The sequence below is a fragment of the Cervus canadensis genome, chromosome 13 (assembly GCF_019320065.1).
Source record: "Cervus canadensis isolate Bull #8, Minnesota chromosome 13, ASM1932006v1, whole genome shotgun sequence".
Classification (NCBI taxonomy): domain Eukaryota; kingdom Metazoa; phylum Chordata; class Mammalia; order Artiodactyla; family Cervidae; genus Cervus; species Cervus canadensis.
In genome coordinates this window covers 9,840,408-9,854,760 of record NC_057398.1, presented here as the reverse complement: position 1 = coordinate 9,854,760, position 14,353 = coordinate 9,840,408, and the positions used below count along the sequence as shown (strand labels likewise).

Here is a 14,353-nt window from a genome sequence, read left to right as displayed (position 1 = left end):
CCCCACTGCAGAGCCCTTCTGGGCTGCCTATCATGCCAGGCAGTTCTCAGACCCAGAAACCCATGGGGATCCCACAGCTAGAGAGCATCCTTGCCTAGCTGCCCTGCCCTCAGCCCCCAGCATCATCTTTGGGGGCTCAACAGCAGCGCTGACAAGGGAGGATACTCCAGCCAACTCCAAAACCAGGGACACGGGCTTGTGTTCCCAGGTCAGAGGGAGAGCCTCTCCATCCCAGGGCAAAACTACATCCAGAAGGTGCCCATCTCCACCCTCCCAGGGCTGCCATCAACCCCACCCAACCCCAGCGATGGTTTGGAGTGCAGAGTCTGAGGTGGGGGGGGGGGTGTGAAACAGAAGGAAGAGCAGTAGCTCAGCTCTGCCAGGGGAGGGACGGATGGGGCCCCTCGAGCCCCACGTGCAGGCGGCCAGCCAAGTGGACCTGAGCCGAGCCTGGGATGGTGATGTTGTGCCCAGATGCCCCGCTGTCTCCTGGGTCCATCGGGTGGACCACAGACACCTCACGCTGCAGGCCACTGGAAAGCAAGGTAAGTTTTTGTTTTGTTTTTGACAGATCCTGTCGCAGGTTTATTTGCTCAGATAGCACAGGAGGACACCAGCCCTATGCAGACAGCAGCCCAGGGGTCACATGGGTCCTTCTGTCTTCACACCGACAGATGAAGGTCTCTACTCCAGAGCTTTGGTGTGGGCCTCGGCACCCTTGGGAGCCAGAGCCGCAGCTGCATGTGCCCTGGCCTTGGTTGAAGACTTGGCCTGGGACTTTGGCCAGCGGAGCCTGAGACCCTTGACGATGCGGGCACAGGTACGTTTCCTGAGCTTGGGGTGAGCAATGTAGGCAAGTTGGCTGAGCTTGTGGCTGCCGCCCATTGGGATCTTGGGCTTGACTTCCTTGGGCTTCACGAGGGTCTTGACAGCCTCAGTACCTGCACTTGTGGCCTTGGCGTTGTTGGCATCTTCTTCCGGCCCTTCTTGTTCTATTTCTTGGCAAAGTGCATGATCCTCAGGAACTTGGGGTCCACCACCTTAAGAGACTCATATCCTTGATTTCTTGATGCTATTTCTGTGCCGTTTTGGGGACTGTTTGTGCGTGGTGTGGTTCTTGGACTTGGCCATGTCTGCATTGGGGCCTGCAGATCCTGAAGCGCCTGGGACCGGACAAGAAAGAGCCAAGGTAGCTTTTTAAGATACATTTTCTGCTGCAGACTCTAAACTAAACAACCATCACTAAAATAAACACAGGAGAAGCATGGGTGGGTTTAAACTTCAAACTTTATTCAACATATAGGTGTTATGAAAGAGCCTAACATATATGAACCTCCAGCTCCCTCCGGGTATCTGACACAGAAGCAAGTAGGCATGGCTTGTTCAACTTTATGCCAAAAGATCCCCAGATCTCCAGGCTTGGGAATCACCAATGTGATTGATTTTCTCCTTGAGGAAGTCAACCCTGACTAATCATTGGAAGGACTGTTGCTGAAGCTGAAACTCCAATACTTTGGCCACCTGATGCAGAGTTGACCTAATGGAAAAGACCCTGATACTGGGAAAGACCAAAGGCCAAAGGAGAAGCGGGCAGTGGGGGATGAGATGGTAGACAGCGTCATCTACTCAATGGACATGAGTTTGAGCAAGCTCTGGGAGATGGTGAAGGACAGAGGAACTTGATGTGCTGCGGTCCATGGGGTTGCAAAGAGTCAGGCACGATTGAGCGACTGAACAGAACAAGAAGTGTGGCTTATGATCATTGTCATAATTAGCAGAGTGTCCACCTCTCTATGTCTGACTTCCGTCACTGACCCAGATCCTTGCTACGAGTCTCCGAGGGTGGAGTCTACATAGAAAGGGGGCTGCCTTAAGCACACTAGTGAGAGTTTGCAGGGGGCCCGATGCCCGAGAGCAGTCCAGGCAACTGTGCCGTGGGTGCTAGAGGCAGGAGTGCCAGCAGCAGATTGGTGCCGGGGCTAAGAAAGCCAGCCCATGATGCCCACCAGGCTGACCATCCACGCCGACACCTTAGGGACGTGCCTGCCTCTGGGTCATCCCTCAGGTCAGAGCCTGAGGCTGGGGTTGTGCCTGCCTCTCCCCGCTTGGGTTTTCTGACCCCCCTTTCCCCAAGGAGGCAGCTCATATGAGGCAAGGGAGAGGCCTGCCTTGCGAATCTGTCCTAGTCCCAGCTCCGTTTTTTTCTAGCTACGCAACTTTTGGCAAGGCTGAGCCTGAGTTTACCCCTCTGCAAAATGGCTGTGATCAGTGAGGCTTCAGAGTTTGTTATAGGAGGCGCTTGGGGCCCTAAAAGGAGATGCTGGGATATTGTCAACAAGCACGCGTACACCATCTTGCTTAGATGGTACGCTTGTTGGGGGTGGGTTGGAGAACGGGGAGCCGGCCAGGGTGATGCTGAAGTCTCTCCCAGCATCTCTTGGTGCTGCCAGGGTTACAGGGATCAAAACCTGCCTCTGACATGTGGTGACTATGATGGTCAGATGAGATCATGCAGTGAAGCCCTTTGGGAACTGTAATGCTCTCAGCAGATGGGGTATGTTATTGTCTCCTCCTCTAGAAGGACCTTAGCCCTTCAGTCGGGAACCTGACCAGCATGCTTGCTGATGGATCAGTGATGTTCCTGTGGACCCTTCTGCAGTGAGGCCTTCAGTGAGCTTTTTCCCAGCTGTGGACAATGCCCCAAGTGGTTCTCTGGTTCCTTCTTAAGCCAGAGGCTTCACTGGATCCTCCAAGCCCCCCTCCCCACCCCTTGAACCTTGTTTTCTGGGGGAATCTCTTCACTTAGCGGCAGCCCAAGTAGTCCTCCAAATAAGTGGTAAGAACCTACAGAGGCAAAGATGGCCAGTTGCTTGTGAAAAATTCCATGGCAGCATCCTGGGTCTAAAGAATCAATTTCTGGGAGTGGGCTGGAACAACCCATGAGGTTTTTTTCATTCGGTTTTGTTTTGTTTTTCATTGCAAGCATCCCTGGTTATTGTTGTACAAACTGAATTTGAGTTTTGGAAAGGGTGTTTCATGGGATCTGGTCCCCCGCCCAGCTAGAGTTCCTATAAACCCTTCAAATTCAGGAGAATCTTTCCCAATTTTAAAGTGCTCACTTGTTCCTAGCAGGCGATGAAGTGACAGGAACACAGCAAATATACCAGCCACATATTCCTTTTGGGAAAGTCAGCTGAGCTAGTGCGGAAGGAAACTCGAGAATAAAAACAGCACTGGGGAGGTAGGGTTTCAAATGCATGTGCTGAGGGCAGAGCTGTTGCCCAGGGCAGCTTTTGCTAAGCTCTTGTTTGGAGAAGACAGAAAACTCGGGGGAGGTCCCACGGGGCCTGGAGATGCTCCTGCCAGACGCAGCTCCGCTCAGAGCCTTCCCCAGCCCCATCCACAGAGTTCATCCTCGCTCATGTGCCTCAGCACTCAGCTCAGATCCCCTCCTCAGCACTTTCTCACCGTTTAAATCCTCCATATGTCTGTCCTCACCAGACTACCAGACCTGGCAGCAGGTCTCACTTGGCTCTGCAACCCTGGCCCGAAATTACTGTTTAATGTTTGTTGAATGGATAAATGAATAAACCCCATAATTAACCTGTGAGACAGAAACCCAGAGAAGATCTTAAGAGGTCATTCAAAGAAGAAGAAAAAAATGGAAGTCCTAATCATACAATCCATTGTCCTTATGAATAAAACAGAGAAAACATAAACAGGCAGAGGAAGGGTTGGGCGAACCCATACTTGGTAGTTCGAGAAGTGAATACATAATTCTGAGAAGTGGTTGTCTTGTGTGAGTCTGACCCAGCGTGGCCATGCCGGGATCACTAGGTGACTCCTAGAACTTAAGAAGTGAGACCACAAACATCTCTTTCCCTCCTTTAATTTTTTTTATTTTATTTTATGGTCGCATCGTGCTTGCCTGCTGTGGAAGCATGGAGTCTTAACCCCTGGACCGCCAGGGAGGTCCCTTTTTCCCTCCTTTACTTGCTCAGGAGGCCTTAGCATCAAGCCCAGGAGTTTGGCCTGTTGAAAGTGCTGGATTTTGTGCCCAGTCTCTGGGACGGAGTCTCTTCTCTCCTTTGCTACCTTTTCTTGAAAACAGGTAAGCGTGTTGCTTGCCATCCTCGATTCATGGTGATCAGGATACTGCGGGAACCAGATGAACGTTTCTCCTCTTCACCGGGGAGAAAGCTGCTTTCCTAGAGGCTGGTTTTTCCAACCCTCCTTTCCTAGAAGCAAAGTCCACTGCCCCCATCTCAGATCAACCCTGTTCTCTGAAGTGGTCCAAAAGCAAGGGGAAGTGAGGAAGATAAACATCTGATAGGGAAGAGCGACAGCTGACTCTCTCCAGGGACCAGCCTGGCCCGCCCGGTGTCTCGCATGGGTGCTTGGGTTGTTTCTACACAGGTGCCCGAGGCCATGTGTCCCAAGCAGGCTGGAGACGGGCCAGTGGTGCCATCTGCATGCGTCCCCTCCATGGCCACAAATGCACCTGCCCGGCTCAGGGCCGTCCAGACGGTTAAGAAACCCAATCTCTACCATGTTCCTCTTCACAGGGAAAAGACAGAAGCCTCCCCTCTGGATCATGAAAGAAACAGCCAGGTCCTGTTTCCGGTGAGGCTGGAGGAAGGGTTTCTGGGGCAAGCTAGGGGAGCAGGTACGGGGTTGTTGGGGGGGAGGCTGAGCCTGGGGAGACCCCCTAAAGAGGCACCCACCCAGGGAAGCCAGATCAGAGGCAGCTTCTGTGGAGCGGGAGCTCTCGAAGTGTGGGCCGCAGACCTGCTGCGGTGCGCCACCTGGGCGCTTGTGTGGGATACCGGTCCTCAGGCCCCACCTCCCACCTGCAGAATCAGAACCTCGGGGGTGGGGCACAGCACGCTGGAGTTTAACAAGGCCCCCCACTCTGGGGGCTTCCGAGGCAGGCCCGGGATGCTGAGAGTCTGGATGAGGCCTGCCAGGAGAGTGAGCCCTGGTGTGGGAGGCGGGGCCTGGGGCCTGGGGCCTTCAGAGCAGCCCCACCCTCTGCCCCAGGGTGTTGTACAAAGAGCACCCTTTTCTAGGTGTGCCGGCAGGGGAAAAGGGTTTGGGAGCCTACCTGAGAAACACCTGACCAGGAGAAACGCCGAGGAAAGTCCCCTGTTGAAGGAGGCTCATCTTCCAGGTGCAGACAAGCGTTTATCCCAACGTGGAGAGCATGTTTCCACGAGTCCTCTGGTAACCCGGTTTAGAGACTAAGCTGCGTGCAAATCCTTTTGCCCAACATAAAAAAAAAGTTTCGTTCCGCACAGGCCACTACTTGATATTTGGTCAGCAGGAGTGGAGAAGGGTGAGAGTCCACTGCCCAGCTGTGAGCGGTCAGCGGAAGGAAGCCCACTGTTGGGACACGGGGCTGAGTCTGGAACAGCGTGGCCCGAGGGAACCCCCAGGGGCACAGGAGCAGCCTCCAGGGAAGAATCACTGAGCTGGGCTCCATTTTACAGAAATTGTCCCGGGCAGTTAAGAGGAGTCAGGACATTCACTACCCATCCCATTGTTTGGCTTGGAAGCATCACTAGACAGGTGAGAGATTGCTGTTGCCCTCCCTGCTAGGTGCTGCCCAGAGCTGGGAGTGGTGGGACAGACACTCATGTGTGTGCATGTGTGTGTGTGTGTTTGGGTTAAGTAGCTCTTGCTGGCTTGGATATGGCTTAAATAAACCAGCATATCCTATGCCCCACCCCACAAACACACACTGCCATCCCCAGTGAAATTTTGGCAGTGAGTCTGAAACAGTACAACCTAGACAGCATCTTAAAAAGCAAAGATATTACTTTGCCAACAAAGGTCCATCTAGTCAAAGCTATGGTTTTTCCAGTGGTCATGTATGGATGTGAGAGTTGAACTATAAAGAAAGCTGAGCGCCAAAGAATTGATGCTTCTGAACGGTGCTGTTGGAGGAGACTCTTGAGAGTCCCTTGGACTGCAAGGAGATCCAACCAGTCCATCCTAAAGGAAATCAGTCCTGAATATTCCTTAGAAGAACTGATGCTGAAATTGAAACTCCAATACTTTGGCCACCTGATGCAAAAAACGGACTCATTTGAAAAGACCCTGATGCTGGGAAAGATTGAAAGCGGGAGGAGAAGGGGACGACAGAGGATGAGATGGTTGAATGGCATCACCGACTCAATGGACATGAGTTTGAGTAAACTCTGGGAGTGCGTGATGGACAGGGAGGCCTGGCGTGCTGCAGTTCATCAAATCCCAGAGAGTCGGACACTGAGCGACTGAGCGGAACTGAACTGAGGCAGGTTATGAGATGACCAGTAGAGGGCGTGCTCTCCCCAGTTTGGGGTAGAACTGGCTCTCCTTGCCCTGTGCCGGGTGCGGGTCTGGCAGCCAGACCTTCAGCGCTAAGGAAAGGATAGATTTACTCGGAGGTAAAAGACACACGAGCCTAAAGCAAAGTGATTCAGGGACACAGGGAGCAAAGCCTCGCCTAGTCTGTCTTCTCAGACAGCGGAGACTGTTTGAGCCTTATCCATTTAAAATGCAAACATAACCCAGGACTACACTTCAGGGCTTCCTGTCTCATTGAGATGCAGGGAGTGGAGAGGGTTTTGACAATCCAGAAGGTGAGGGTGAGGGAGTGCTGGGCTGGGCGCAGAGGCCCTGGGGCCTAAAACAATGAAATCGGGGCCTCAAAGGCAAGTATGATAATCCGCCTCCATTCCAAAGAAGGGGAAACCCTTGTGTGCCTCCCAGGGTAAGAGCTGAGAGCACCATGGAGGGATGCCACCTCCTTGGGGGTCTGTTGTCAATTGCACGTGGACGGTCTAGATCAAGTGCTGTGGACCCTGATGATTTTTCCTGTCTTTGAGCATTTTGAGGGCGGGACACTGCTTTATATTTCCAGTTCCTGGTGTAAACTCTGACACAATTGTAAATGCTCTGTAAATGCTGACTAAGTGAACAAATGAATGGCCCCGAGTAAGGAACCATTCAGTAAATTATAGTGTATCAGTCTCATTGGAATATTACACAATGATTTAAAATAATGGTTGTTTGAAAGTTGCTAAGAGAGTAAATCTTATAAGGTCTCATCACAAGAAAAAAAATGTAACTGTGTGAGGTGATATATGTTAACTAAACTTACTGTGGTAATCATTTAACAATATAGAAATCAAATCATGTTGTTCACCTTAAATACAATGTTATATGTCAATTATATCTCAATAAAATGGTTACAAAGGCCATGTAGTAATATGCGAAGTGCTTATGATATTATGTTGAGTATACAAATTGCCTTATGTCTATGGACGATTACTCATGCATGTGAGTTGAAAGGAAACAAGGAGAAATGAAGAGTTGTGGACGGGCAGTGGACTTGTCATTAGCTTCCTTCCTAGTTTGTGATTTAATTTCCTTTGTTGTGGGTTGTGCAATACACATAAAAACCATTTTTTTTTCCCCTGCCCACAAGAACTTCTCAGTTTTGTTCTTTGGCGCCAAAGTACGTTGATTCCTATCGTGTTTGCTCAGATCTATATCTCTCCGGAATTCATTAGTTTCACGTGCTGGTCACAGTGTCCAGGACTGCACCCACTTGCACACAGAAGTATTAATATCTAAATCCTTTGGATATTAATAATCTTACCGGCAGCTGCTGTGAATAACATGAAATTCAAACACTTAAACTTCAGTTCTCCCAGTCAACTGCTTCGCAAGTGTTATCTATAATAAGTCCCTATTTATACTGTCAATGAGAATAATAATGGGTCTCATTTGTTCAGAAGCAACTTTCTACATAAATTTAATCCTCACCACAAACCTACAAACAAGGAAATATTATCCCATCTTGTAAAGGAAGAAACAGAAATTCAGAGGGTTTCTATTACTGCCGTAAGACTATCGGCAGTTGGGTTTCATCATACCTAAGACTTTAGGCTCCCAAAGGCTGCTCGTGTTTTAACCCAACATTCCATGATGGGTGCTTTCAAAAGGCTCACAGTACTGCAGAGGCAATAAAATAATGCACATCAGTAATATAGTCTAGACATCCCTGGTAGTCCAGTGGTTAAGAATCTACCTGCCAATGCAGGGAACACAGGTTCGATCCCTGTCTGGGGAGATCCCACAGGCCTCGGAGCAACTAAGTCTGTATGCTCCAACTACTCAAGCCCAGGAACCTGGAGCCCGTGTTCTGCAACAAGAGAAGTTACTTCAATGAGAAGCCTGCACGCCACAATGAAGAGTAGCCCCTACTCTATGCAACCAGAGAAAGCTAGTGCAGCAATGAAGACCCATTGCAGCCAAAAAGATAAAAATTTTAAAATATGGTCTAACTATACAAAAAAAGTGTCATGCATAATAGCAGCAAGCACTGCATAGGTTTGGAGGTGATGAATCTATGCCCAGGTGTACTGTCCTCAGGGACTCCTCTAATACTGAGCTGCTGATTATGTAATGGGGAAGCTTTGTCCATCCATAAATCCCACTCCAGCTGACGATCTGCAGTTCACCTCTCTTGGTTTTGGGTCAAAATATGTTTGAAGGGTCAAATATGTTTGGTGATGGACAGGGAAGCCTGGCATGCTGCAGCCCATGCGGTCGCAAAGAGTCGGACACAACTGAGCGACTGAACTAATGTTTTGAAGGATTGGGCTTTTGACTGAAAAAGAGATCATTGTCACTCATGTCAGTTTTACTCTTATGCATTATGAAGCTTTATGAAAATGTACTCTGTCCACTAATCTCAGGGGGGTGGGTCCATTTCAGTCCCTGGAGGAATCAGATGTTTTCCTGACGAAGAGAGGTCTGCTCAAGCAGCATGTGTCAACCAAAACCTCGAGGCTGCAACTGGAAATCAAGTGTCTCCTGGTTTTGGGCAGTTCTCTTTCCAGTGACCATTTCATCATGGACTTAAAACAATAGCAATGAAGGGAAAAGTGCAAATGAATACATGGGACAGCACTAGACAGAGGCTCGACCTGTCATTTGTCTCAATGGGACGTGAAGTTCATATACTTTACCTTATGAGTCGTTTCCCCCTCTCTCCTGAACCCCATTCCCTTCTTTTCTCAAGGCTTTAGGGCCTCTAGACCCATGTCCTCTTTCTTCTGATTCAAACCTGCTCACAGGACATCCATAGATCTCAGTACAGATTTAAGACGAGGTCAGTGCACCTTGAAACCTTCTCTCTCTTTACGGACCCAAAGGTATTGTATCTCCTGTGAGAAGTCATAGAAGCATCTTCCATGCTCAGGACGGTGTCAAGGCCACTCCGAGTTACTTCAGGGTGATGGTCACCCTCAAGAATGAATGACTGGTTCCACCTGCAAAGAGTGGGTGGGACAGGCATCTTGGTCCCAGAAGCTGAGGTTGAGCAGGCAGGTTATAGGAGATCTGATTTCAGAAATGTGCCCCTTACCTGTGTACCTTTGCCTGCAGTGGAAAATGAGAATGGTACTTTTTTCTGAATGGAAGTCTTTCGTTTTACTGAAAATCTAAATGTAATTTTGGTGTTTCCCAATAGGATCTAAGAAAGGGCTTAACAGTTCCCCGGTGGTTAAGAATCTTCTGGGCAACGCAGAAGACATGGGTTTGATCCCTGGTCTGGGAACTAAGATCCCACGTGCTGTGGGGAAACTAAGCCTGCATGTCACAATTACTGAGTCCACAACTAGAGACGCCGGGTACTGCAGCGGAGGACCAGCATGCTGAAACGCAGACTCAATGAAGCCAAATAAATAATGAAGGAAAGGGCTGAGATGCTGAAGTCTACTTACTATACGACAACTGAAAAAAATCCCCAGTTCTGCCTTTCTTTCTCATGGGGTTTTCTGTCTCCAGTGAGTCTCCTTTCTCCTGTCTACTCATTAGAGACCTTTGATCCTTGACCCCCCTCTTACTTTCTGCCCTTTTTTTTTTTTTTTAAATTGAGAAGTATAATTGCTTTGGGCTTCCCTGGTCACTCAGTAGTAAAGAATCCAGCTGCCAATGCAGGAGCTGTGGGTTCGATCCCTGGGTCAGGAAGATCCCCTGCAGAAGGAAATGGCAACCCACTCCAGTATTCTTGCCTGGAGAATCCCATGGACAGAGGAGTCTGGTGGGCTACAGTCCATGGGGTCTCAAACGAGTTGGATACAACCGAGCAATTAAACAACAACAAATAACTGCTTTACAATGTTGTGTTAGTTTCTGCTGTCAAACAAAGTGAATCAGCAACATGTATACATACATGCCCTCCCCCTGGGACCTCCCCCCCCCCCGCCCCCATCCCACCCTTCCAGGTCATCACACGGCACCAGAATGAGCTCCCGGCATTACGCAGCAGCTTCCCACTATCTGTTTTACACATGGTAGTGTATATATGTCAGTTTCAACCTCCCGGTTCATCCCACATGTCCCCATATCCACATGTCCACTCTTCTTTTTTTCTCACACTGTCAATCGTTGATCGAAAGCCAGTCTCTTCTCTAGAACAGTGATTCTCCAAGTGTGATTGGCAGACAGAGACTTGAGAGTCCCCAAGCCTCTTTACAGGGAATCCATGTCAAAACTCTTATAATAATACAAAGAAGTTGTTTACATTTTTTTACTGGGTGACATTTGCAAATGTGGTGATGTAAATAACTGCTGGCATCTTAGCCCAAAAACGGCTGTGACATCAAACCATACTACTGGTGGCCACTGGATTTTTCACTACCATGCCTTTGCAGTTTCTAAAAAAGTCCATTTTACCTAAGAATGTCCTCGATGAAGGAATAACAGCTATTGTATCCCAGTCCTCGGGTATGTGACTTTTTAATATTTTGTGATGACACGGCATGTATGCATAACACACTCTGCCACACACCAAAGTATGAGGGTTGTTTGGAGGAAAAGCCCACGTACAATTATTTGAGTCACAAGCTGATCTACAGCCTGATTTTCGTAGACCATCATTTTCACTTGAAATAATGACTGACATAAATTACAGTTACCCAGACGTGGGCATTGGCAGGTATTTTCTCAAGGAACCACAAAGTGAGTCACTTCAAGGAACAACTGGCAGAATTTTTTACCCAGTGATGAGAAGCAAGTTTTCAAAATAAAATTAGCGTTTTGGAAATCCTGCGTCTGCCACAACAAGACTTAGAATATGCATATGGGCCTGACTGCTTCCCGGTACTTGAAAGACTTTCTAATGAGATCAGAGGTGATTTGTCTGGCATCATATGATGAAATGTATCAATATTTGCAAAAGCTGCATACTTCAGTGAAATCCTATTTTCAAAGTGCATAATACTATGAAATATTTTTATAGAACAAGAGAGAACATTAGGTTTTAACATAACAAAGTAGGAACTCTGGTTTCAGATTTCACAGCAACTAACCTTTAAGACACTACCAATTCAGATTTTGGTATAGTATTAAGGAGTATCCACAATTATCTGAAAAGACTAGTAAAATGCTAGGAATACCCACAATTATCTGAAAAGACTAGTGAAATACTTTTCCAAGTCCATATACGTGCAAGACTTTTCTTCAAACATGTCAAAATAGGGTATCTTTACAGTTTGAATGAAGAATCTAAGAATCCAGCTATCTTCTATGACACTAGACATTGGAGAGTTTTGTACTCTTTAAACATTAAAGGGTCACTTGTCTCACTACCTTTGTTTTGTTTTAGAAAGGTTATTTTCATAATAATGAAATTTATGTCAAGATATAGTTATTTTTAAATGAACAGTTTTGGTTTTGTTTCTAATATAATTCATATTGACATATAACTCATAAAACAGAAGTTCTTCGGGATCCTCAAGGATTTTTAAGTGTGTAAGAATTCTGAGATCTAAACCTTAGGGAGGGACTTCCCTGGTGGTCCAGCAGCTAAGTCGCTACACTCCCAACGCAGGGGACTCAGGTTTGAGCCCTGGTCAGGGAACTAGATCCCACATGCCTCATCTAAGACCCATCACAGCCAAACAATAAAAATTAAAAAAAAAAAAAAAACTTTGGGAGTCTCTGCTATAGACTAATCTTTTATCTGGCTTCTAGTTTTCATTACAATTTCCTTAACAGATAGTAACCTATTTATTAGGACACAAGACTAGCTTTGGGAGGATTTGGAGTGGGCAGCCCCCGGGCCTGGTCTGACTTCAATAGAACAGCCTCCGCTGCCCTGCTCCCTAATTATCTTCTCTGTAGATCCTCCACAGGACCTCATATTTCCCTCACTGGTATTCTTTTGATGTAAGTCACCTGAATGCCTCTCTTCAAATCTAAATACACGTAAGTAGCAATTGCTGCTAGTTACCAGTCATTAATGGATTAAAATAATACCCAACTTTTTGAGTGTTGACTGTATCAACCTTAATTTTAAATGCTTTTCATGTATGATCTCATTTAATGTTATGAAGCATGAACATGTATTTTCAATGAAGAAACCTGTAAATTGTTTTTATTAAGCAACAAGGCCTTTAGGAACAGTGACACATATTCTAGGCTATAAGGTCTCACACAGGCACATGCTAGAAGGAGAAAAAAGGCAGAGAACAGTCTGGAGCTTAGGTGGAGTGTCCATGATGGTTCATGGCAGGGCCACCAGGCTGGCCAGTGAGAGGCAGACACCGAAGCAAGGGGAGAGACTGAGCCCTGGCTCCTTTGTGGCTCAGCTCTGACCCTGGCCCTGACCCTGGCCCTGGCCCTGACCCTGACCCTGACCTGGCCCTGGCCCTGACCCTGGCCCTGACCCTGGCCCTGGCCCTGGCCCTGACCCTGGTGAGATTTGTTACCTGGTAATCCACAAACCACTTCTCTCTTGGCCCATTCTGAAGTCTTATAACCCTTTTTCTATTCCCCAAGTGTACTGAAGTATCAGAACTTAAAAAAAAAAAAAGAAAAAGCCATACAAAATTAACATTAAAAAAATAAATTTATCTGAGGTCTGAAATACTGAAGAACAAGCATATAGCTAAATAGTACAAAGAGCAGAAATTAGAACATAAAAAATGACTTAAGACAGACAGGGATTCTTCTGGCAATACTCTATAAGTTTACACATATTTTTAAAACACATTTTTAAAGATATTTCTCCAACATTCACAAAAGGCAAAAGCTATACTTGCAACATTTCAAAATACTTTGAAAACATCCAGTTTCTTTCTCAAATCACTCAACTAAAATGTACACAAGTGAGTTACTCAACTCCATTTTTCAAAGATACAACATAGAATTATATGATATTCTTGTTTGACACATTACAAATTTAACTAAAAATACAAAAAACTTATCAATTCATTCTGTGTTCTGCCACATAATATTTCATTCTTTTTCTAATCAACTAGGACAAATAAACATGACATATATGTATATATGCTTTTCAGGAATAAAATATTCCAACTTTTATCTGTAATTTGTTCAAAACCTCAGGAACTTGACAAGGACATGATTATTTGAAACAACATTGACAGTTTAAAAATAAAAACAATCATTTAAAGGAGGGACCTTAAAATGTATTTTTGGCCATAAAATCTGTGATGTGACTATCTAAGGAAGTTAATGATACAGCGTCATCTGCCTGAGCTAACACCAACTGAACAAAAAGGCTGAAAACAGACTTTAAATTCCCCGTATCTACAAGGTAACAACCACCGTTGTTTATTCAATTGTCCAGGGAATTTTCCTCCAGCTAGATTTAAGTTCCTGTGGTACAATGATTTGGTCTATCCCCTGATGAGTGCATTTAAGATTCAAAAAATGATCTTTGAGATCAGATTTTACATTCATTATATACAGATGAGGAAAATGCTGCCTGGAGATTTACAGGGAAGCTAGAAACAGACCCACCAGGACACAGACCTGAAGTTCCTGATTCCCAGCTAAGTTCTTCTGGTAACACGTTCTCCAGGGTACGATTCCACATAATTCACAGTCGTTTGGTTACAGAGACTGCTATAATTTTAATATTAAGCAATGCACATAGCGCGCCCAGATCAGAATTGCTAATTCACTTCAAGGGTATTCAAGGGAATACCTGATTGGCTTTTTGTGTTTATGTGGACATAATACAAATATTATGGCTGTTTCAATGTCATTACTCTAAAGATGTTCCCTCTCAGCTCAGAGAGCCAGGATGTGAACGCTGAGATTCTCACTGTAAACGAGGCGCAGTGGTAGGCACTGTGGAAACACATTTGGTCCTGTTCTCCTTACCCTGAGCACAGAAAACAGCAGGCTGTTCCAGCAGGTCGGAGCCTGTGCGCATTCCGTGGTGAAGAAACGAGTCCCCGAGCCCAGCGCACCGAGGGCGCCACACGTGGGCACAGGTCTCGGGGGAGGAGAGTGGTCTGAAGAAACGATGTTGTAGAATCACCACAGA

General features: G+C 46.7%; 1 pseudogene; it reads right to left on the bottom strand.

Moving 5' to 3' along the window:
- Positions 1 to 684: 684 nt before the first annotated feature.
- LOC122451865 lies at positions 685 to 1,131 on the bottom strand (annotated as a pseudogene).
- Between the last annotated feature and the right edge of the window lie 13,222 nt (positions 1,132 to 14,353).